The 23,330-nt window shown below is 39.5% G+C and overlaps 1 protein-coding gene and 1 pseudogene across 4 annotated transcripts in view; both read left to right on the forward strand.

Moving 5' to 3' along the window:
* Positions 1 to 23,330, forward strand: part of SFMBT1 (Scm like with four mbt domains 1) — a 130,247-nt gene that overhangs the window by 45,010 nt on the left and 61,907 nt on the right. The window lies entirely within an intron of this gene.
* On the forward strand, positions 13,668 to 16,281 carry LOC118005545 (annotated as a pseudogene).

Genomic DNA, 23,330 nt, shown 5'->3' on the forward strand with positions numbered 1-23,330 from the left:
GCTGTCATTGTATCTGTTTTAAACACTAACCTAATGTCACAATAACTTTGTAGCATGTTGTAAGTAGATATACCTCAAATAAAAGGATCTATATGTAGCAGATGCTCAGAGTGGTTAGAGCTAAGTAGATGGAGGGGACGTGGGTGGAGGAGGTTTGTGTACTAATTGATCAGCCTAGAATTAGCCCTTGGAGGTATAGAACTTTAGTGCCAGCACATAAAGATTGTGTGTTTTGTAGGTAACTGCTGTGAATATAGCAGGCATTTAAATAGTGCAGCAGAACAGCCAGTCTGTGTCACATATTTAATAGGTCAGATTTAAAAGTAATTTGTTTTAAAATGGACTTGTATGTGTTATGTAATGCATCAGATGTAACAGCTATGCCACAAATAAAAAGTACTGCTAAAGCGGAGCGCCTGGCTGGCTTAGTTGGCAGAGGATGCGACTCTTGATCTCAGGGTTGTGAGCCCTGAGAAATTATCCCCATTAATTTCATTCTGCAGACCATAGACTGTGGGGGCTTCCTGCAGCCAGGCATTGCATCCAAGTCATAGAGACTGAGGAAGGGCCTGGCCCTGAGGCGCAGGCAGGCTGGGGTGCTCCTCTGGAAGGTCCTGCAAGGTGCTATGGTCATTTCCCAGGAGGGGAATTGTGTATTTAGTTACTTTTCTCTTTATGTTTTAGTGTATGCGGATCTACCTATGATTTTTCTTAGTTTCTCCTGAAAGGTAGTCTGCTTTTGCAAAATGATTGGTAATTTTTTTTTTCTTTTTTCCTGGAAAGGCAGTGCTCAGACTTGGGAATCTGAAAATTAAAAAATCACAAACCAAGCTGCAGCCAACTTAGATCACCTGAGAATTGGCTCCTTTTCCTCCTGTGCTTTTGTTTCCATTCAGCTCTCCACTTCTGCAGTTATAACCTCATATGCTTCCTGAGATCCTGCCAGGAGAGCCAGCTTCTTCCCAGACTTGGGGATTAATCTTCACCCTGACAGAGATACACACATGAATTGCTGAAGTGTGGCAGTAACTCACTAGTGTGGCCTCAAAGTCAGTCTTACTGTTGAGTCTTTTTGACCTTGGTAATAAGGTTTCCAATAACTGGATCCTTGCTGTTTCCCCCAATTATATAATGATTAAGTCAGTGCCTTGAACTCCTGAATACCAGTGGCTAGATTTTGTCCTTGAAACTTAATTTCCCTAATATCTGTTCTGAGTTTCTACATAGGCCACCAGCCTGTTTGCTTGTAACTGTTAATTACTCTGCACTCTGCATTATCTTGACCTACATAGATTGTCCTTTCTCACACAAATAAATCTCTCAACTTTAGAGTTAAGTTCTCATTCCTTTTTCTCTTCCTTCCAGACATTTATTGAGTATCTATTTGGAACTGGGACTAGAGAGAGAAAATAACCAAGACCCTGCCTTTAAGAGTAACTGTGGGTATCAACACCAAAATTCCTCCCCCCCACCCCAGTTTTATTGAGATACAGTTGGCATATAACACTGCCAATTAGTCCAAGGTGTATAACATAGTGATTTGATACATGTTTATATTGCAAAATGATGACCACAATAAGTTTAATGTCTATCACTTAACATATTTACACATTTTTGTTCCTTATGATGATAACTTTTAAGATCTACTCTCTTAACAGCATTCAAATATACAATACAGTGTTGTTAACTATAGTTACCATGCTGTAAATCACATCCCCAGGACTTACTTATCCTATAACTGGGAGTTTGTACCTTTTGACCACCTTTACCCATTTGGCCACCTCCCCCCCCCCGCCCCACCTCCCCATCTCTGGCAACCACCAATCTATCTGAATCTATGAGTTTGAGGTTTTTAGATTCCACATATAAGTGAGATCATACAGCATTTGTCTTTCTCTTATATCCTTTAGCACACTGCTCTTAAGGTCCATCGATGTTGCAAATGGCAGGATTTCCTTCCTTTTTATGGCTGAAGAATATTCTGTTGTAGATGTATAACCACATTTTCTTTATCCATCGATCCATTGATGGGCACATAGGTTGCTACCATGTCTTGGCTATTGTAAATAATGCCGCAGTGGACTTCACAGTGCAGATATCTTTTGAGGTAGTGATTTTGTTTCAGATACTTAGAAGTGGAGTTGCTGGATCACATGGTAGTTTTATTTTTAATTTTTTGAGGAACTTCCATACTTTTCAAAGTGGCAGCACCAGTTCACATTCCTACCAACAGTGCACGAGGATTCCCTTCTCTCCACACCCTCCCCAACACTTGTTCTTTCTTGTCTTTTTGGTGATAGCCATTCTAACACGTGTGAGGTGATAGCTCATTGTGGTTTTGATTTTCATTTCCCTAAAGATTCATGATTTTGAGCCACCTGTTCATGTACCCATTGGCTATTGTGTATCTTTCTGGAAAGGTATCTCTGTAGTTCTGTGATTGGTTGACTTTAAAGGAACACAGTGAGAAAGGAGTTCTTTGTTCCATCAAGCCTGATTACCATGATCTCAGGATCAAAATCTAATTAACTGAGCAAACTTAGCTTTGAAATATTTTGCCTGGCCGCATAAGTAGTAGGCTATTTAAAGTGAAATCAAAATCATTTTAAGGCTTTAACTTAGTCTTTTTTGTTCTGTTGGAATACAGATAAACTTAAGTATGTTCCACAGGAAGACCAGGATGTTGAGGGAACTTAGGACCTGTCTTTGGAAAAACTGTTCATTCTCTTAGCTGTGTGAGGGGCTCTTACATGAACAAAGGTGCAGACTCCTTGTGAGTGGGAAACACCTATGGGTAGAAGCCTTTGGAACTTGGAGCAGTTTAAGGATAGGCTTTATGGTGAAGCAACTCAGAAGTGGAATAGATTATCGCAGATGGTGTTCATGGGAGCTTTCTGTCACTGTATCATTGATGGTGTTTGACATAGAATGGACAACTTCCTCCTCAAGGATACGTGGGGAAGAATGTGCTAGAGAAGCACCCTAGGTTAATGGAGAGGTGTTCCTTGTGGAAATGTTGGGGCATGAGAATAGTGAATAGATAACCACAAAACTATGAGGACCATTGGACTAGGTGCCACCTATTGAAGTTTCGTCCAACTTTTAGATCCACCAATCTCCATTACTTAGTGGAACAAAGAAAAAAAAATTTTTTTTAAATCATCCAGGCAGTTGAGTTCATGTATGTGAAAGTGCAGCACAGGATGTAGTTCCTGATGGCACTAAGCAAATGTTTGAAAATGGGAGCGATATGAGCATAAAGTATTTAATTATTTGGGGGGAAATGAGCAAGAGGGAAAATGTTTATGCGTTAAAGTTCATCACTCATCATTTGAGTAAAGTAGAAAAATTATTTTCTCCTCATACTTCACCCCAGTCCATCAATATCCCTCTGAAATTGCAAGATTGGGTGGGCAGCCCCACGGCAGTGATGTCTATTTAGTAGCTTTATTCGTGTGCTTTACAGATGTCTCCATTTCCAAGGCCCAAATTCCATTATATTTAGTTCTCACCACAGTATCTGTTAAAGTCAAGAAAACTTTCTTGACCAGACTTGTCATTAAGGTGGCTCTTTGAAGTCTAACTAACTGGCAGTCTGAATTTGACATTTTGTTAAAGATTCGGATAAGAGTAGCATTCTGCTGTTTGAATGACTTGATTTTTTTTTTCCCCCTAAAACATTGTTTTGAGAGGAATTTGAAGTACGCGCATGACTTTTGGTAGTTAGATTTGACGTTAGGCCTCTTCAGGCATTGGATTTCCTGGTCTGTGAGGACTGACTGAGTGTCCTGTCTCTCCTTGTCTGGCTGAGGCCACAAAGGTCCAAACTCGATGCAGCTGAGCTTGTGCTTATCTGCAGATGATCATTTTGGAGGGATTTAATGTGAGTTTAGACAACTGAATTGAGTTCCTTTTTATACGTTATGCTTTTTTTTTTTTAATTTTTTATTTTTAAAGGTTTTATTTTTTTATTAGAGAGAGAGAGACAGTGAGAGAGGGAACACAAGCAGGGGGAGTGGGAGAGGGAGAAGCAGGCTTCCCGCGGAGCAGGGAGCCTGATGTGGGGCTCGATCCCAGGAGCCTGGGATCATGACCTGAGCCGAAGGTAGACGCTTAACTGACTGAGCCACCCAGGCACCCCTATATGTTATGCTTTAGTAGAGAATAGTACTGCATTTATAATCTCACTGCTTGTAAGAAAATATTGAAGAAAAACACATTAATGATGTAGAGTGTGCACTTTGAGTTGTTATCTTGATGATGATGTTTTTCCTGAATGCATGTTTTAACCAACTAGCTCATTTATTTTCTCAACAGTTTAAACACAACAATTAAAGTAATAACCTTCTTCTGCTCTTGCCCCCATCCCACACTTCGAGATATAGATCAGAACAGTTTTCATAGACGATGCTGGAAATTTTGCCCCTCTGAAAGAGACATCAGTAACTGTTCACCTGCCTTGTGTTAATTTGCAAATAAAGTTTGAATTCTTGTCAGCTTGCTTTGATGACTTCAGGCACCTGTCTCTGTTTCAGTTACGGTTTTATCCAAGACTGAAAGAAGTTTTGTGTTTTGTAAAAACTATTTTTTTCTTATACATATGAAGATTAGTGTAGCATAGTCAGTATTATTAAGAATTTAAAATTATGTAGATATTTTTGTACTACAGGCTAGAAAGTGGAATTGATAAGTGCTAATCTTGGAAAACTGACAATCTTGGTAGTACTGTATTTAAGTTTACTTAAATAATAATGGTAGAAAAAAAACATTGTTTTTATAGAAAGATAGGAAAGTGGAGGAGGAGGCATTGTTTTGTTGTTGTTTAAAAGGAGTAGAGATTTAACCAAAAATTTCTGTGTATTTAACATAGACACTTCTAGTTTTCAGAGGAAGTTTACTATAGATTAATATGTGTAGGTACTGCAATCTGCAAAAGCAAACAACAAGCTGCACTAAGTTCTATACTGAACAGACAGCAGGCTGCCAGGTATCCCATTTGAGCTCTAGAATAACAGGTAAGTAGACTGTTGTTATGCCAGTTGGGGTTTTGGTTTTACATCTTACAGATGAGTTTAATTAGTTTCCTAATTAGCATAACTTAAGCTCTTTTTTTCCTTATGTCTATTTAACTTTTTACACTGAATTATTTTACAGATGTAACATGTGTCCCAGCCTATTTCTAGTAGTAACCAGAGGTTTACTCCTTTCCTGTGAGCACTTATTTTAAAAGCTACTGAAGAGTTGTTTTGTTTTCTAAATAATTTATTCTTTTTCTAAATAACTTATCCTTGTTCCTTGTCGTTATTGAATGTTCAGCATGCTTCTTAGGTTTGTGGACCATGACATAATGGCCCGGAGTTTTGCAGTAGACTCAAGGTTTCCCAGGGATGTCCCAGGGGGCAGCAGCATTGCCCAGGAGTTGGGAAGCGTTCCTGAGGGACTGGTTTTTACCTGATCATGCTGTTTAGGTGCTTATAGTGATTTTGAGGGGTAGAGCCTATCCAGAGGTCCTTGACATTTACAATTGATAGTCTGCTTCTTTTAGGGCCTTAAGTCTTAAAATATCCTAATGAAGTAATTGTACAGCACATGCGATTATAGTCCAGGAGTCTTTAAAGTCTGACATAAAGCTTTTAAAAATACCTGTGTGCTTAATCCAGCAAAATAAAGCAGCAAAATCACCAAAGCATCCTGCCTTAGGATGACACCTTCTGTTGAAGGCTTTGAGGATATGGAGTGGAGGTTAAAGTTTGGTGACTGATGGACAGAAGGCAGCCTCCCAGGGGTCTGGAGACATTAGTCACTACAGCTTGCCCGCCACTCTTCTCCAGGCCTCTGGGGGAAAGGAAGAAGCCTCTTTACTCCCTTGGGGACAAAGGCTTTGTTTATGGGCTTTCCTGCTGATTTTAAGGTTTTTTGTTTTTTTAAAGATTTTATTTATTTGGCAGAGAGAGACACAGTGAGAGAGGGAACACAAGCAGGGGGAGTGGGAGAGGGAGAAGCAGGCTTCCCGTGGAGCAGGGAGCCCGATGTGGGACTCGATCCCAGGACCCCGGGAGCATGACCTGAGCTGAAGGCAGACGCCCAACGACTGAGCCACCCAGGCGCCCCTGATTCTAAGGTTTTTTTGATGGTGGCTGTTTATCACACTGTTTCTTTTTTAGCCTTTTGACTGTTCTCTAAACTCAATGTCCTTCCATTCCATCAAATAATTATTAAAGAAATGTACCTTAATTAAAGAAAAGTTACTGTATAACTTTGCTAGGAGGGGTTAGAAGGGTATTTGGTAAGAAAAATGAGAGTGTTTCAAGTACTGAAGGGCTGGGAACCATCCTTGCAACAGTGAGGATCTTCATTCGACTGAGAGTTTTGTTAAAGCAATAATAGCCACTGTGCTTTGAGGTCTACTGTGCTATAAACTTTTATATGCAGTAATTGATTGAATAATCAAAAGTAACATTATGGGATAGGTACAGTTGTTAACATCTCCATTTTATAGATGATGACACTGAGGCATAAATTGGTTACATAACTTGCACAAGCCAGCCGTGCACACCCAGCAGTCTGGCTGCTGAGGCCACATGCTTCCTTATCAGGACGGTCTAGTTATTTTTGATACGGTGTTGATCATTCATACACCTTGATTTTCTCCCCTTTGGAAGGCTAAGTTAACCCCTTAACATTTTTTATTTTTGTGTGGTGCCATATTTTATGTAAATTATCATTTCGTCTTCACAACAACCCCTCAGTCTATGTATAATCTAACAGGCAAGGAAGCTGAGCTAGCAAGCACTGGCCTGGGGAATTTTAGCCAGGTCTCCTTTTTATGGTTAGTCTAGTCCATTCTCACTGTTTATCATTCCCCAGCTGTGAGTCTTGTTCGCTGTTCAGAGAAGCATTTGCTCAACCAGTGAAGACAAAGGCACAAAGTCAAAGAGACCTGAATTCCCTTCTGAGCACCTCTACTGGTTTTGCTGAGTGATATTTTTCAAGACATTTAGTGTGCTGAACTTTGTGTAGAACAATTTTAGTTCTACTCATTATTCAGCTTCTGTTGTTTTTCATTTTCTTCAAGAGAATAGTCAATGTAATTGGCTTTTATGTTACTTCCAACAGTTCATGTACCAGAGAATTTGCAGATATAATATCACATCTAAGGCCACCAGGAATTTATAGGGAGAGAAAAGCATGGACTGTCAGATGGAGTTTTGTCTGATGCATGTTTTTTTTTTCCTGGTGTATGTGTACTTAGTATCTCCTCTGATTGACCTGCCTTTCTGATTTCTAACGTAGTTATTAGGGAGTTTCAGACCTTCCCTCTTCCCCTCCCACTGGGCTTCCTTTTCGAGGGGCTGAGTATAATGAGATGAGGACATGGGTAGCCATTTGGGAGGTAGAGACAATTAAGTCACTCTCTAGGCCTGATTTGAACTTCTGGGTCTTTTTGGTTTGTGGTCAGTTCCTTAAACTTGAGCTAAGAACTTCAGAAACATGTGATGGTCTTTATTTCGGGTTTCTGTTTATTCTGCCTATAGCTGAGTTCTTACAATTGAAGTATATTAGTATCTCTGGTCTCTTGATTATCCCTTTTAAGTATTAATCTATCCCACTGCCAGACTCGCTTGTAGGGTAATGTAAATTTGATCAAGTGTCTGGGAGTTTTAGGCCACCCTTACCAGATGTCCAAATTATAGTCATGTGACTCGTTCTTCTTGGTCATGGTAATTGGAGGGAGAATAGGGGAATAAGGATATCAAAATGCATGAATAATTAAAAGTATTCATTATTTTGTTCCCAGCTCCAACTTCCCCTTTTTACCTTTCACAGTAGTTTTTGTGGAGGGGAAGGAGGGGAACAGAAAACAGATTTTGAATTTTGATTTAAATTTTCTTTCTACTTCTCTGTATTTAGTGTACTCTTTAAACATATTCCTGGGGCGCCTGGGTGGCTCAGTCATTACACCTCTGCCTTCGGCTCAGGTCATGATCCTGGGGTCCTGGGATCGAGCTCTGCATTGGGCTCCCTGCTCAGCTGGGAGTCTACTTCTCCCTCTCACTCTGCTCCTCCCCGCCGCCACTCATGCTCTCTCTCTCTCTCTCTCAAATAAATAAAATCTTAAAAAAAAATAAACATATTCCTAAGAGGTATAGCAAAATTAATACTGAAGGGGGCAGTTTCTCTTTCAGTTAGCATACATACATTTTTTGATGAGACATCGGAAGTTCTTCAGTTTGCTTATAATAAATATCATTGCCTGCCAGTACTTTTTGCATTAAATATTCTCTGGTATCCAAAAAAGAAGTGTGTGTGTGTGTGTGTGTGTGTGTGTGTGTGTGTTCGGCCATATAGCAAAAGCTGCTTGGTCTAGAGGTTACGATACATAAAATTATTTCAGTTAAACTTACAGGTTTTACAATTTAAAAATAGTTTGTTCTACCAGAGTTTTGGTTCAGTAATTAATAATTTGAATTTGCAGTTCATTAATTGAGCAGGTATTCATAAATACCAACTATGTTTTAGGAGCCAGGGACATTCATCTTATTTGTTAATTATTCTACCCTACTGCCCAGCACAGAGCCTGGCACGGAATAGGCATTCAGTAATATTGGTTGAATGAAACAGTGCATGTCCTCATGGAGTTTACATGCTGGCGTTATACCCACATCTAGCACTGGACGTTTTCCGGGCCCCAAGAGAAGGAGAATACATAGTCTGTATACATTTTGATGCAGTGTATTTGCTGACCTGAGTTGTAGGAGGTACTATTGCAAGGTGAACATTGGATGGTATTAACAAGACTCGGGATATTTTGAAACTATCTTGCCTCTCTTATTGGGAATCAGAGTATATTTCCCAGAAGCTCCCAGGAGACTTTCTCTTCTCTTGTAGCCAGGACTGGGTCACATAGACACACGGAAGGCCCGGAACACAGTTATCTGATAGCGAGGAGTGGACTGACTGACTGGTTGAGTGGGTCCATTATGTGGAACAGGGTTTTGCCATGCTGAGCACATCTGGGATTCAGGGCAAGGGGAAGAGAGGGAAGGACTGACCAGGCTACTAGGAGTGACTCTACCGAATTGGAGAGTTGAATGTGAACTGGGCTTAATTTTGTGAAGTGATGTGAAGAAAGTGGTTTCGAGGTGTGTACAAAGGTAAACTGGAATTTTAACCTATTCAAGAACAAACTTTAATCTTAGCACTTGAAACAGTATGTTATAAATTAAAATTCTTTTTTTTAAGGGTTTTATTTATTTATTTGAGAGAGAGAGAGAGCACAAGTGAGTGGGGGGGAGGGTGGAGGAAGAGGGAGAAGCAGGCTCCCCACTGAGCAGGGAGCCCGACATGGGGCTTGATCCCAGGACCCCGAGATCATGCCCTGAGCCGAAGGCAGACATTTGACTGACTGAGCCACCCAGGTGCCCCTAAAGTGTTATAAATTAAGTAAATTCTTTTAAATCCTTTTCTCTGGAAACACTTAGTAATTAGTTTACTTATCATTTCATTTAAAGAATAAAGACCTTTGGGACACCTGGGTGGCTCAGTCTGTTAAGTGTGTCTGCCTTTGGCTCAGGTCATGATCTTAGGGTCCTGGGATCGAATCCCCCATTGGGCTCCTTGCTCAGTGGGGAGCCTGCATCTCCCTCTCCCACTCCCCCTGCTTGTGCTCTCTCTCTGTCAAATAAATAAATAAAATCTTTAAAAAAAATAAAGAATAAGGACCTTCTATTTCTTTTTACAAGTGTTCAGTAATTCAGAGGTTTTTTTTAAAGATTTGAGAGAGAGAGCGTGGGGGGAAGGGCGGGGGGGGAGAGAGGAGAGAGAGAGAGAGAGAATCTCAAGCAGATTCTCCGCTGATCAGGGAATCCAATATGGGGGTCAGTCCCTGGACCTTGGAATCATGACCTGAGCCGAAGGCAGATGCTTAACTGATTGAGCCACCCAGGTGCCCCTGTTTTAATTAGGCTTTTATTCTTTCATATGAACTAACTAGTGTAAGGAACTACTAAAATAACATTTTAGAAGTTCATAGATGGTAACATTTAGGTGCCATCTAGAGTCCTGGTTACTCACCATTTTACTAGAACAATATAGAACCTTGAATAAATAATAAAGAACTAGAGTATAAATCATGTAGAGCCATCACTCTGTGGTACAGGAGACATAACTCACAGTAGTCCTTACAGTCTGCGCTCTGAGAAAAACCTGAAGTCTAGGGAGTTCAGGCTCTGGAATCAGACTGGGGTTCAAATGCTGCCCCTGTTTGCTTACTAAATGAACTGGTTTCATCATCTGTAAAATGGGGGAATCATGTATGGGATAAGTAGAATGGTTAGGTTTAAATAAGATCTAATTTGAAAATAGTTCACACTTACGTTATACTTCATGTTCACAGTATGCTATACGGCCCATATACTGTTGGGCAGTGTTTTATTTACTATATAACACACAAAAAGTGCTAGGCACATACCGAGTAGGTACTCATATATTACTTTTTTTTAGATAAATGGCTAACAAGCATCTGTTGAGTAGGCATGAAATTTCTGAACTGTCATTTGACATGAAGAGGCTGAGAAATAGCTACTAGGAGTTTCAAGGCTTTTCATAACCAAACATAGTCTATTCATGTAATGATTTTATAATACTATTGAAAGGGGTACATATTTGGCAGTGTTTATATTGGTGAATCAAACACTTATTTAATCAGAGCAAGACATATTGACTGTTTCAACATGTGCTCATGTAACTGTCTCCTATGAATAAAGCCCGTAATCCATGAAAACTGTGATAATATTTGAACTCTAAAAGATCTGCCATTTCTCCAGCTTATAGAATTGATCTTTAAATGCTTCTGTCATATCTTGGTACAATGAAAGGTAATTTCAAAACTATGATTTAGTGATCTTGGTATCTGGTGTAGAAATGGTGCCTGGTACTCTGGTGCTAATTAGCAATTGCTAAGGAAACAGGCTGTGAGGTGGTCATACTTAAAACTGTGAATCAAGGATTTATAAATTGGTTGGTGTGAGATTTCCAACTTCATTACAGTATGAATCAGTTTTTAAAAATTCTTTATGCTTGACATTTTTGAAAGACATGTAATAAAGAAGAGTTAAAAAATTGACCTTGAGGGCGCCTGGGTGGCTCAGTTGGTTGGGCGGCTGCCTTCGGCTCAGGTCATGATCCTGGAGTCCCTGGATCGAGTCCCGCATCGGGCTCCCTGCTTGGCAGGGAGCCTGCTTCTGCCTCTGACCCTCCCCCCTCTCATGTGCTCTCTCTCTCTCATTCTCTCTGTCTCAAATAAATAAATAAAATCTTTAAAATAAATAAATAAATAAATAAATAAATAAATAAATAAATTGACCTTGAGGTTTTAATGGGAAGTGTATGGGTTTTGAAATTAGGATTTTAAACAATAAAACAGCACAAATTACTGAATTGGTGTGACAAAATGCCTTCATGGATGATCAGTAAACCTAGAAAAAGTGAAGTATGAGAGCAGGACTGAAGCTGACAAGAAGATTCCCAAGGTGTGAAATCAGAATAGAAGCCATTCTAGTTATTTTAAAGTTTTTTTTTTTTTTAATATTTTATTCATTTATTTGAGAGAGATTCAGAGAGAGACAGAGCATGAGCAGGGGGGAGAGGGAGAGGTAGAAGCAGGCTCCCCGCTGAGCAGCAGCGCTGGGCTTGATCCCAGCACCCAGAGATCATGACCCACTGAGCCACCCAGGCATCCCTTGAAGAGTTTTTATTAGGCTTGAATGAAGTATAGCATTTGGAAATAGCTTATAAATTGGTAACGCTATTCATATAAAGAGTGTAATAATTATACTTTCGTTGATGGTAAAAAGTTTTCCTGAAAACTCAAAGAGCGAGCCTTTAATAGTGAAGAAATGAATCATATTGGTCGATTTTCTATTGAAACCCCTGCTTTTTCTTCCTCAGACCACTCCTCCTTCAGACTTTACCCCCAGGTGGCAGTTTCATCCTTTCTATTGCTTAGACCAAAAAATTGGAGTCAGCCCAAACCCTGTTCTTTCTCTCACACGCCACATCCAGTTTCCCTTTTACCCTTCTCAAACCCTTTTCACCACTGGGCCTGGCCGCTAGCACGCTCGCCAGGATTGTTTCAGGATCTTGTTTATTGGTCTTCCTGCTTCTGCTCTTACTCACTTAACAGTCTGTTCTCGACATAGTTGCCAAGTGATCCTTTTGAAAGATAGGTCAGGGGGCGCCTGGGTGGCTCAGTTGGTTAAGCGACTGCCTTCGGCTCAGGTCATGGTCCTGGAGTCCCGGGATCGAGTCCCGCATCGGGCTCGCTGCTCGGCAGGGAGCCTGCTTCTCCCTCTGACCCTCCCCCCTCTCATGTGCTCTCTGTCTCTCTCATTCTCTCTGTCTCAAATAAACAAATAAAATCTTAAAAAAAAAAAAAAAAAGATAGGTCAGATTACGTCTCTCCTCTGCTCAGAATCCTCCAGTGGCTTCCTCAAAACCAAAATCTTCACAGCAGCCTACATGTTTGTATAGAATCTGGTGCCTGGTACCTTTGTGAGCTCATCTCCTAAGCATCTTTGCCGTGATCATTCTGCTCCAACATCAGTGGCCTCCAAAGTGCCACACAAGCTCCCACTTCAGGATCCTTGCACTTTCTCCCTGAAATGTTCTTCCCCAGGTACCCACTTCCTTATTTCCCTTAGGTGTTGGCTAATGTCACCTCATCACTGAGGCCTTGGTTACTCTTTTGAAATTAATGACTCCGTGTCCTCCTTCCTTGCCTCATTTTCCCCCCTAACTTTTATTGTCATTCAGCATACTTTATACTTCATTATCTGTCTTCCCACACTAGATTGTAAGATCCATGAGGGCAGGTTTTCCTTCCCTCTGTTTGTTTACTTAGAATAGGATGTGGCAGATAGTATGTGCTCAGTAAATATTTATTGACTAATTGCAATTCCATGGCAGTTCATTAGTATCACTACTGTTGATTCAAAGAGCCTTCTTTAAACATCACTGATATTATCTATTAATGTAAGTTCTAAAAAAATGGTAGTACTAATTCTAAGCATTCATATTTAATGGTGGGAAGTGCTACTTTACAGTTCCCAGCTTCCCTTGTAGTCAGATGGTGTCCATGTGACTGAATTCTAACAATAGAATGTGGTGGAAGGCCTGGATCAAGGAAACCTCCATGAATGATCCCCCTACACTCAATGATTTGGGGAGCCTGTGTTGAAGATGCAGAGCTATGAGGTAGAAGGTGCTTGGCCTGATGAATTACCATGTGGAGGACAGGTGCCTACTCATCAGGAACACCTGTTTGGACTATCTCTGAGTGAGAAATAGCTATTGGATTAAGCAACTGTAATTTGGAATTTATCCGTTGAAGCATAGCATTCCCTTAACTAATACAAACCAATGACAGCTAAATTCTCCTTGTTCTGTTGCATATCCTAATGGTACCCAGATTTCTTGTCTCTTTTTTGTTTTTGGCTTCTGTATTTGAAAATGGAAATAATGTTATTTTAAAGTTTTTATTTATTGCCGGCCTTGCTGAGCCGGCTGGCCAGCCTGGCTCCCCATCCCTGACCCCGATGGGCAGGCGGGCTGCCCTGAGGAGGCCGCGAGGGGAGGGCTGGGCCGGGCCAGCCAGTGGGTGGGCGATGATGCACGAGGAAGAGCACGTTGAACCGGGCCTTTTTCAGGTTCCTGCGGGATCCAGCCAGATGCCAGAAGTGGGTGGAGAATTGTAGGAGAGCGGACTTAGAAGATAAAACACTTGATCAACTAAATAAACATTATCGATTATGTGCCAAACACTTTGAGACCTCTATGATCTGTAGAACTATACATTTACAGAGGCATCAGAAAACTAAAGAATGATTGGGTTATTTTATTTCTCAAAATTAATTGAAGCAGATACTTGTGAAGTCATTGGGAGAGAGCCCTTATAGGACAGTTCTTCGAGATAATGCAATACCAACAATATTTGATCTTACCAGTCATTTGAACAATCCACATAGTAGACACAGAAAAACAAAAGAATTGAGTGAAGATGAAATCAGGACACTGAAACAAAAAAATTGATGAAACTTCTGAACAGGAACCAAAACATAAAGAAATAAACAATAGCAACGCTCAGAATCCCAGTGCAGAAGAAGGGGGTGAAGAACAGGATGAAAACATTTTACCTTTAAGCCTTGAAGAGAAAGAAAACAAAGAATACTTAAAATCTTTATTTGAAATTTTGATTCTTATGGGAAAACAAAACATCCCTCTGGATGGGCATGAAACTGATGAAATCCCAGAGGGTCTCTTTACTCTGGATAACTTCTAGCACTGCTGGAGTGCCGGATAAATTCTGGCGAAGAGGTTCTGAGAAAGCGCTTTGAGACAACAGCAGTTAACACATTGTTCTGCTCGAAAACACAGCAGAAACAGATGCTAGACATCTGTGAGAGCTGCATTCAGGAGGAGACCCTCAGGGAAGTGAGAGGCTCCCACTTCTTTTCCATCATCACTGATGATGTAGTGGACATAGCAGGGGAAGAACACTTGCCTGTGTTGGTGAGGTTTGTTGATGAATATCATAACCTGAGAGAGGAATTTGTGGGCTTCTTGTCTTATGAAGCTGATGCAGAAATCTTGGCTGTAAAATTTCACACTATGATAACTGAAGGGGGGTGGTTAAACATGGAGTATTGCCGTGGCCAGGCTTACATTGTGTTCAGTGGATTTTCTTCCAAAATGAAAGTCGTTGCTTCTAGACTTTTAGAGAAATATCCTCAAGCTGTCTACACACTTTGCTCTTCCTGTGCCTTAAATATGTGGTTGGCAAAATCATTGCCTGTTGTGGGAATATCTGTTGCGTTAGGAACAATTGAGGAAGTTTGTTCTTTCTTCCATCGATCTCCACAATTGCTTTTGGAGCTTGACAACGTAATTTCTGTCCTCTTTCAGAACAATGAGGAAAAGGGTAAAGAACTGAAGGAAATCTGCCATTCTCAAGTGGACAGGCAGGCATGATGCTTTTGAAATTTTAGCGGACCTCCTACAAGCACTTGTTTTATGTTTAGGTGGTATAAATAGTGATACAAATATTAGATGGAATAACTATATAGCTGGTCGAGCTTTTGTACTCTGTAGTGCAGTAACAGATTTTGATTTCATCGTTACCATTGTTGTTCTTAAAAATGTTCTGTCTTGGAGCGCCTGGGTGGCTCAGTCATTGGGCGTCTGCCTTCAGCTTGCGTCGTGATCTCAGGGTGCTGGGATCGAGCCCCATATCGAGCCCCACATTGGGCTCCCTGCTCCGCAGGGAAGCCTGCTTCTCCCTCTCCTACTCCCCCTACTTGTGTTCCCTCTCTCGCTGTGTCTCTCTCTGTCAAATAAATAAATAAAATCTTCTAAAAAAATTTATTAAAAAAAAATGTTCTTTTACAAGAGCCTTTGGGAAAAACCTCCAAAGGCAAACCTCTGATGTCTTCTTTGCAGCCAGTAGCTTGACTGCACTGCTGCATTCACTAAATGAAATGATGGAAAATATTGAAGTTTATCATGAATTTTGGTTTGAAGAAGCCACAAATTTGGCAACTAAGCTTGATATTCAGATGAAACTCCCTGGGAAATTCCACAGAGCCCTGCAAGGTAACCTGGAATCTCAGCTCACTTCTGAGAGTTACTATAAAGAAACTCTTAAGTGTTCCAGCAGTGGAACACATTATTCAGGAACTGAAAGATATATTCTCAGAACAGCACCTCAAAGCTCTTAAATGCTTATCTTTTGTACCCTCTGTCATGGGACAGCTCAAATTTAATACATCGGACGAGCATCATGCTGACATGTACAGAAGTGACTTGCCCAACCCCCACACACTCTCAGCTGAGCTGCATTGCTGGAGAATCAAGTGGAAACACAGAAGGAAAGGTATAGAGCTTCCATCCACCATTTATGAAGCCCTGCATCTACCAGACATCAAGTTTTTTCCTAACGTTTATGCATTGCTGAAAGTCCTATGTATTCTTCCTGTGATGAAGGTTGAGAATGAACGCTATGAAAATGGGCGAAAGCGTCTCAAACCATACCCAAGGAACACTTTGACAGACCAAAGGTCAAGTAACTTGGCTTTGCTTAACATAAATTTTGATATAAAACATGATCTGGATTTAATGGTGGACACATATATCAAACGCTATACAACTAAGTCAGAGCTTCCTACAAGTAACTCAGAAACCATTGAAAATACCTAAAAGACTTTTAAAGTAGGCTTTCTCTTACGTTTGATATTTGGAAAAATCTGTAAGAAATTTGAAAACATCTTACAGAAAAGCTGTCAGGTGTATGTAGGCCCCACTTAATCACTGAATATCTTGACCTGTCGATCTCTCATTGAGTACATTAGCCATTGACAATCTGCCTATTTAAATGGCCCCTGTTGGGGCGCCTGGGTGGCTCAGTCATTAAGCGTCTGCCTTCGGCTCAGGTCATGATCTCAGGGTCCTGGGATCGAGTCCCACATCGGGCTCCCTGCTCGGCGGGAAGCCTGCTTCTCCCTCTCCCACTCCCCCTGCTTGTGTTCCCTCTCTCGCTGTGTATCTCTCTGTCAAATAAATAAATAAAATCTTTAAAAAAATAAAAAAATAAAAAAAATAAATGGCCCCTGTTTAAACTCTCATGCTTTGGAGACATACCTGTTCCAGAAGATAGCATTGAAAGTGCCACATTACACTTCTGTGGGATCTCTGCTAATGGCACTTGGGAATTGTTTTAGTTAAGTCATTTTAGATAAAACATTTATTGTCACTGGATCCAATTGTCTGGTATTGAGTTATCAGTTCTTAGAAGACAAAGATTTTGAAGACGTATGGGAGGAAGGAGTACATTTTATAAAATGTTACAATGAAGCTCAGAGTGACCTTTAAATAGTAGGAGTGTTAGTATGTTAAAAATCTGTAATGGACAGTTAAGGGAGTTACCAGAGAGAGAGAGAGAGAAACAGGTGAGCTTGCCAGGCAAGGATTGCAGTAGAGATTTTGTCTTTATTAAATAAGCTTAAAGGAACAAGTTACAGTTAAAGTTTGAATGGGAGAGCCTGCCATTGTTGTTCCACATTGGATTGTTGCTGTTTACATTCCTTTGTTGAGCCTACATCTTCATAAGCTCTTTAGCAAGTGTATGTAGAACACCTAGTCTTCGTAAGCTTTTTAGCAGGTATATGTTGAACACCTCTGTTCATGGTCAAGACAGGATCAGAGGCCATGAATACTGACAACCGATTTGTCTGTTTTCCTCTGTCTTTTTCCATGATTGTATCTACTGCCTCGTCTTGATTTATAAACAAAACCTAGAAAACCTATAAAAATAAGTGTTTTGTGGTTTATCTAGGAATAATACAGAAAATATTGCTGTTATTTTTGGTGAAGAAAATCAATTTTGTATAGTTTATTTCAACCTAAATAAAATGTGAATTTTGTTCTTAAAAAAAAAAAGATTTTATTTATTTAACTTAGAGCAGGGGGAGGGGCAGAAGCGGAGGGAAAGGGACAAGCAGACTCTGCGATAAGTGCAGAGCCCAAGGTGGGGCTCGATCCCACAACCCTGAGACCATGACCTGAGCTGAAACCAAAAGTCAGATGTTTAACCAACTGCACCTCCCAGGCGCCCCAAGAAATAATGTTATTTTAAAAGCACAGTTGTGTTCTTAAGATGACTTTATTTTTTTACAGCTTGATCAAGATATATTTCATATACCATAAAATTCACTCATTTAAAGTGTATAGTAGTACAGAGTGGTTTTTTTTTTTATTGATGAAGTATAGTTGATATAGAATGTTATACTAGTTTCAGGTGTACAATACAGTTGAATGGTTTTTATTCAGAGTTGTAGGACTGTCATGGCAATCTAGTTTTAGAATGTTTCAATGTTCCCATAAGAAACTCTGTATACAGTAGTAGTCCCTTCCCATTACTCTTTCCCTCTAGCCCTTGGCAGCCTCACTAATCTATCTTTGTCTCAGTGGACTTGCCTGTTCTGACCATTCTATACAAATGGAAGCATTTAATACATTTAATTATGTGGCTTTTTTTTTTCCTTTAAAAATTTTTTTTATTTCAACTCAATTTAGTTAACATATACTGTATTATTAGTTACTGGGCTAGAATTTAGTGATTCATCAGTTGCATGTAACGCCCAGTGCTCATTACATCAAGTGCCCTCCTTAATGCCCATTACCCAATTGCCCCTTCCCCCCCACCCACCTCCCAATATGTGGCCTTTTATGTTTGACTTCTTTTACTTGGTATATTTTCTTTTTTTTTTTTTTAAAGATTTTATTTATTTATTTGACAGAGAGAGACACAGCGAGAGCAGGAACACAAGCAGGGGGAGTGGGAGAGGGAGAAGCAGGCTCCCCACAGAGCAGGGAGCCTGATGCGGGACTCGATTCCAGGACCCTGGGATCATGACCTGAGCCAAAGGCAGTCGCTTAACCAACTGAGCCACCCAGGCGCCCTACTTGGTATATTTTCAAAGTTATCTAAATTATAGCATGTATCAGTACTTCATTCCTTTTTATGACTGAATAATATTCCACCAGCATTGCCTTCATGTGTTATCGCCCCCAGAGGAGTAGGGTCCCTGGTAAATACCATAGTTCCTTTAGGGCTGCAGGCACGAGATGCTCCCAGAGCGGTCTGGGAGTGGTAGGTGGTGTGGCTTATGTCCTGCTGCCCTCTCTTGTTTGCTCCCTTGCTTCTCTGGCCTCTGCTTTCTCGGTCCCCTAGCTGTTCTTGGAATCAGCTCCTGTGCTCTCACTGCCAGCCTCTGGGCTGGCTTTTCCCTCTGCTTGGCACGCTCTTTCCTTCCATGGCTCCTTCAGGGCTTTGTCCTGCTTCACTGACATCTCTCTAACCTTTTTACAGGGCCAAACACATAGGTTTCTGGTAAATATTTGTTGAAAAAATGAATAAATTTCCATTTTAATAAATACATTTTCTTAAAATAAAAATTTAAGTCATAGAAATACACATATGAATACATTGTCATCCTAAAAAATTTATCCGGTGCAGATGAAGCAAAAATTCCCTTTTAGCTCTGTACCTGAGTCTGTCTCATAACCACTGATAGCGACTTGGATGTATTCTTCCAGACCATTTTAAAGGCTTCTGCACATATATATCTGTACCTGTAGAAATAGTTTTGTGTATATATATTCTTTTTATGTATATACATACATATACAGATACAGGCATACCTTGGAGACTGTGCATTCCATTCCGGACCACCCCAATAAAGTAAATACCACAATAAAGTGAGTTACAGGAATTTTTTGGTTTCCTAGTATATAATATAAAGTTATGTTTACAGTATATTATGTCTGGTAAGTATGCAGTAGCATTGTATCTCCAAAAAACAGTGTACATACCTTATTTTAAAAATATTGCTAAAAAATGCTATCATCTGAGCTTTCAGCAAGTCATAATCACTGATCATAGGTCACCATAACAAATACAACAACACAAGTTTTAAAATATTGCCAGAATTACCAAAATGTGACACACAGACACAAAATGAGTATATGTTCTTGGAAAAAGTGGCACTGATAGACTTGCCCGACATAGGGTTGCCACAGACCTTCAATCTGTGAAAACTGCAGTATCTGCTGAGCACAATCAAGTGAATTGCAATTAAATGAGGTATGCCTGTATACGTATAAACTACTGTCTATTCCCAAAACTGTGGAGCACCCCCAGTATAAGCTCTGACCCTATGAAACTGTCCTATTCTTTTTAGCCCTCATGTTAGGGAGGTGCCCTGATTTACTGATGGATGTTGCGATCTTCATTTCTCCCTTAGTGTAGACAGTATTCAAGCACACATTTAGGCCCTTGCATCGTACACATGGGGGTGCTTCTCCGTGTATGCCCTGGAAGAGACAACAATTTCATCTCTTTCTTTAAAAATGTTATGCTACTTATTTCTTTATTTTCTTTGGGTATTTTTCTGAAATAGATACTGGAAATGGAATTGTGTGGTTGTAGAGAATGCAAGTTAAAATTTTTAATGGAATAAAATTTTTCTCTAAAAGGGTTGTAGCCATTTGTGTTCTTCACCTAGTAATGACAGCATCCATTTCTTTATATATTTTCACCTGTATTGGATGTTACTAATCTTTTATTTTTCCAATCTGAGTGAGAAATAACTCATTTTAGCCCTTGACATTGAACATATTTTCCTATGCTTATTGATCATTTGCATTTCTTCTCTAACATTCCTGTTTATACCTGACTTTTTTTCTCCAAACCAAAAAGGTTTGGCCTTTTTTCTTTATTGATGCTTTCTGTGATTTATTTCTGTGATTTATTAGTGCTTTCTGTGATTATGACTATTAATCATTTGTGTATTATATATGCTGGAAATATTTTCTTCTAGTCTGTGGCTTGGTTTTTAAGTTGTTTATGGTGTCTTTCTGCCAATCAGAAGTTTTAAGTATTTTTAAATATTCCATTTTATGGCTTCCTTGCTTAAAGATGTCTATGCTGTCCCAGGGTTTAAAACTGTATTCCCTTATGTTTTAATTTGTTTGGAGTCTTGTTTTTCATGATTTGCTCTTTTAATTTACCTGGAATTTATTTATGTGGCAGCATGAAGTAAGGATCCAGTGTTTTTCCTGTTAGAATGGATAGCCAGTTCTTTAACACTCTTTGTGTGTTTGACCTTTCACAATTGATACGGGATGCCATTTTATCACCCACTGTATCCTCATATGAATGCATCTGTTTCTCAGCCTTATTCTACTTTATTGATGTATTTGTCTTTTCTTGCACTAGTACCAGACTATTTTAACATTTTGGTAGAAGGAACTAGCCTCATCAAATACCATCTTTTACAAAAATATGGCTGGGTTGTGCATTTTCTCTTTTAGGTGCATTTTTAAATTAGCTTTTTATTTTATTTCGTGTATTTTTTAAAGATTTTTAAAAGATTTATTTATTTATTTTGGAGAGAGAGCTAGTGGGGAGGGGCAGAGGGAGGGAGAGAGAGAATCTGAAGCAGACTCCCTGCTGAGTGTGGAGCCCAACACAGGGCTGGATCCCATAACCCTGAGATCATGACCTGAGCTGAAACCAAGAGTTGGACACTTAACCAACTGAACCACCCAGGAGCCCCTTAAATCTTGGGATTTTGATTGGAAAGAAAACATTTCTCTAACACAATTTTTAATGGCCGTGTAGTATTACATTGTATGCTTAGGGCATATTTTACTTAAAAATTTCTCATGTTAGTTCACAACAACCCTTTTAAAATACTGCCTCATCATTTAGGGTCTTAAACTGAGATATAAATAGAACATTGTACTAATCCAAGGGAAGAACATAAGGATTTAATATATGAATATATTGCAAAATGATGACCACAGTAAGTTTTAGTAATATTCTTCACCACATATAGTTACAAAAACTTTTTTCTTATGATAAGAACCTTTAAGATTTACTCTCTTAGTAACTTCCAAATATGATACAATATTGTTAACTGTAGTCATCATGCTGCCCTTTACATCTTCAGGACGTATTTATTTTAAACTGGAATTGGTACCGTTTGACCACCCTCATCGATCTTGCCCACCCCTCACCCCTGGCAAGCAGCAGTCTGTTCTCTGTATCTATGAGTTTGGGGTGTTTTTTTTGTTTTTTGGTTTTTGTTTTTAATTCCATGTGTGAAATCATATAGCATTTGTCTTTCTCTGTTTGACTGACTTCACTTAGCATACTGCTCTCAGGGTCCATCCATGTTGTTGCAAATGGCAGGATTTTCTTTTTTGTGGCTGAAGAATATTCCATTGTGTATATGTGGGTGTATACCACATTTTTTAATCTGTTCATCCGTCAGTGAACACTTAAGTTGCTTCCATGTCTTAGCTCTTGTAAATAATGCTGCATTGAATAGGGGAGTATAGATATCTTTTTGAGTTCATGTTTTTGTTTCCTTCAAATAAATACCCAGAAGGGGAATTGCTGGATCATATGTTATTTGTATTTTTAATTTTCTGAGGAACCCCCATACTGTTTTCCACAGTGGCTGCAACCAATTCCCATACCCACCAAGAATGCATGCGAGGGTTCCCTTTTTTCACATCCTTGCTAAAGTTTGTTACCTTGTCTTTCTGATAATAGTATTCTGACAGGTGTGAGGTGATTTCTCAACGTGGTTTTGATTTGCGTTTTCCTGACAGTAACGTTGAATACCTTTAAAAAAAAAATTAAGGTATTCTTGAGTTCTGGGTTTTGTTTAGAAGTTTTATTGGTTTTATAAATTCATTAGTACTGATTTGTTCGACTGCGATAGATGTGCCTTGTGTTGGGTTTACATAATCATGGAAAAGTTAAGTTAGGGTCAGATTTAATTTAGACGATGTGAGTGGCTAAGATTGACTTTATTAGACTTAATTTGTTTTTTTAATTTCCCTAGTTAGACATGGAGCAGTGGGTTAAAAGCAACAGCAATAAACAACTTAATGAAACAATGGAAGATGTCTATCCCTAATAATCAAATTACATTGACATTTGACAGATGGAAGCAAAACATTTAATTTAGGTGGCCTGTCAGAGAGGATGTGTACAAGGTCAGGAAGTAATGATTTGACTGTTGTAGAGCCAGTCAGAAGCTACATCTGTTGGGGAACGAAACAGTACAGTGATGCTACCATTAGCATTTGCTGTCTAGGGCATTTACTTTACAGATATGCCCAAAATAGAGCATCGGATTTGCTGAATTGTTTGCATTTACCACATTTAACAGCATACTTGAAATTATTACTGGACTTCCATCTGTTAAGTTGAGGGATAAGAGTGAAAATTTAAACATTTCAATGGGAATTTTCCTTTTAACTACCTGGTAAATACTTACTGAATTAAAGTATTTTCTTGCAACTACTATATGGACTGGATACCTACCTCTAGAGCCACACTTAGTCTCTTTCCTTCTACATAAGTGCTTTAAAAGTTACTTGTGTTGGAACTGTTAAATGATTTTGACTGAGGATCTCTCCCACAGAAATCTCTCTTGCATTATTGTAATTTTTCCATGTAATAATGCTCTTACTCAGTGTTTAGTCTTAGCCTTGAAAACAAAGTGCATTAACCTGAAGCTGGCCTAGTAGAGGCTTAGGGTGTGGACTGCATGTGTAAGCTAAAACAAGATGAAGGCTGGTTGTTGTTCACATGGCTTTTAGGCCTTTTAAAAGAGCTGTCAGAAGGGAAGTATCCCATGGTTTTACACTGATGTAGCTCCAAAAATGAAATAGTGAATTCAGTTTCATTTTATTCTGCC

Source organism: Mirounga leonina, unplaced genomic scaffold, assembly GCF_011800145.1.
Source record: "Mirounga leonina isolate KUSES-001 unplaced genomic scaffold, KU_Mleo_1.0 Mir_94, whole genome shotgun sequence".
NCBI lineage: Eukaryota > Metazoa > Chordata > Mammalia > Carnivora > Phocidae > Mirounga > Mirounga leonina.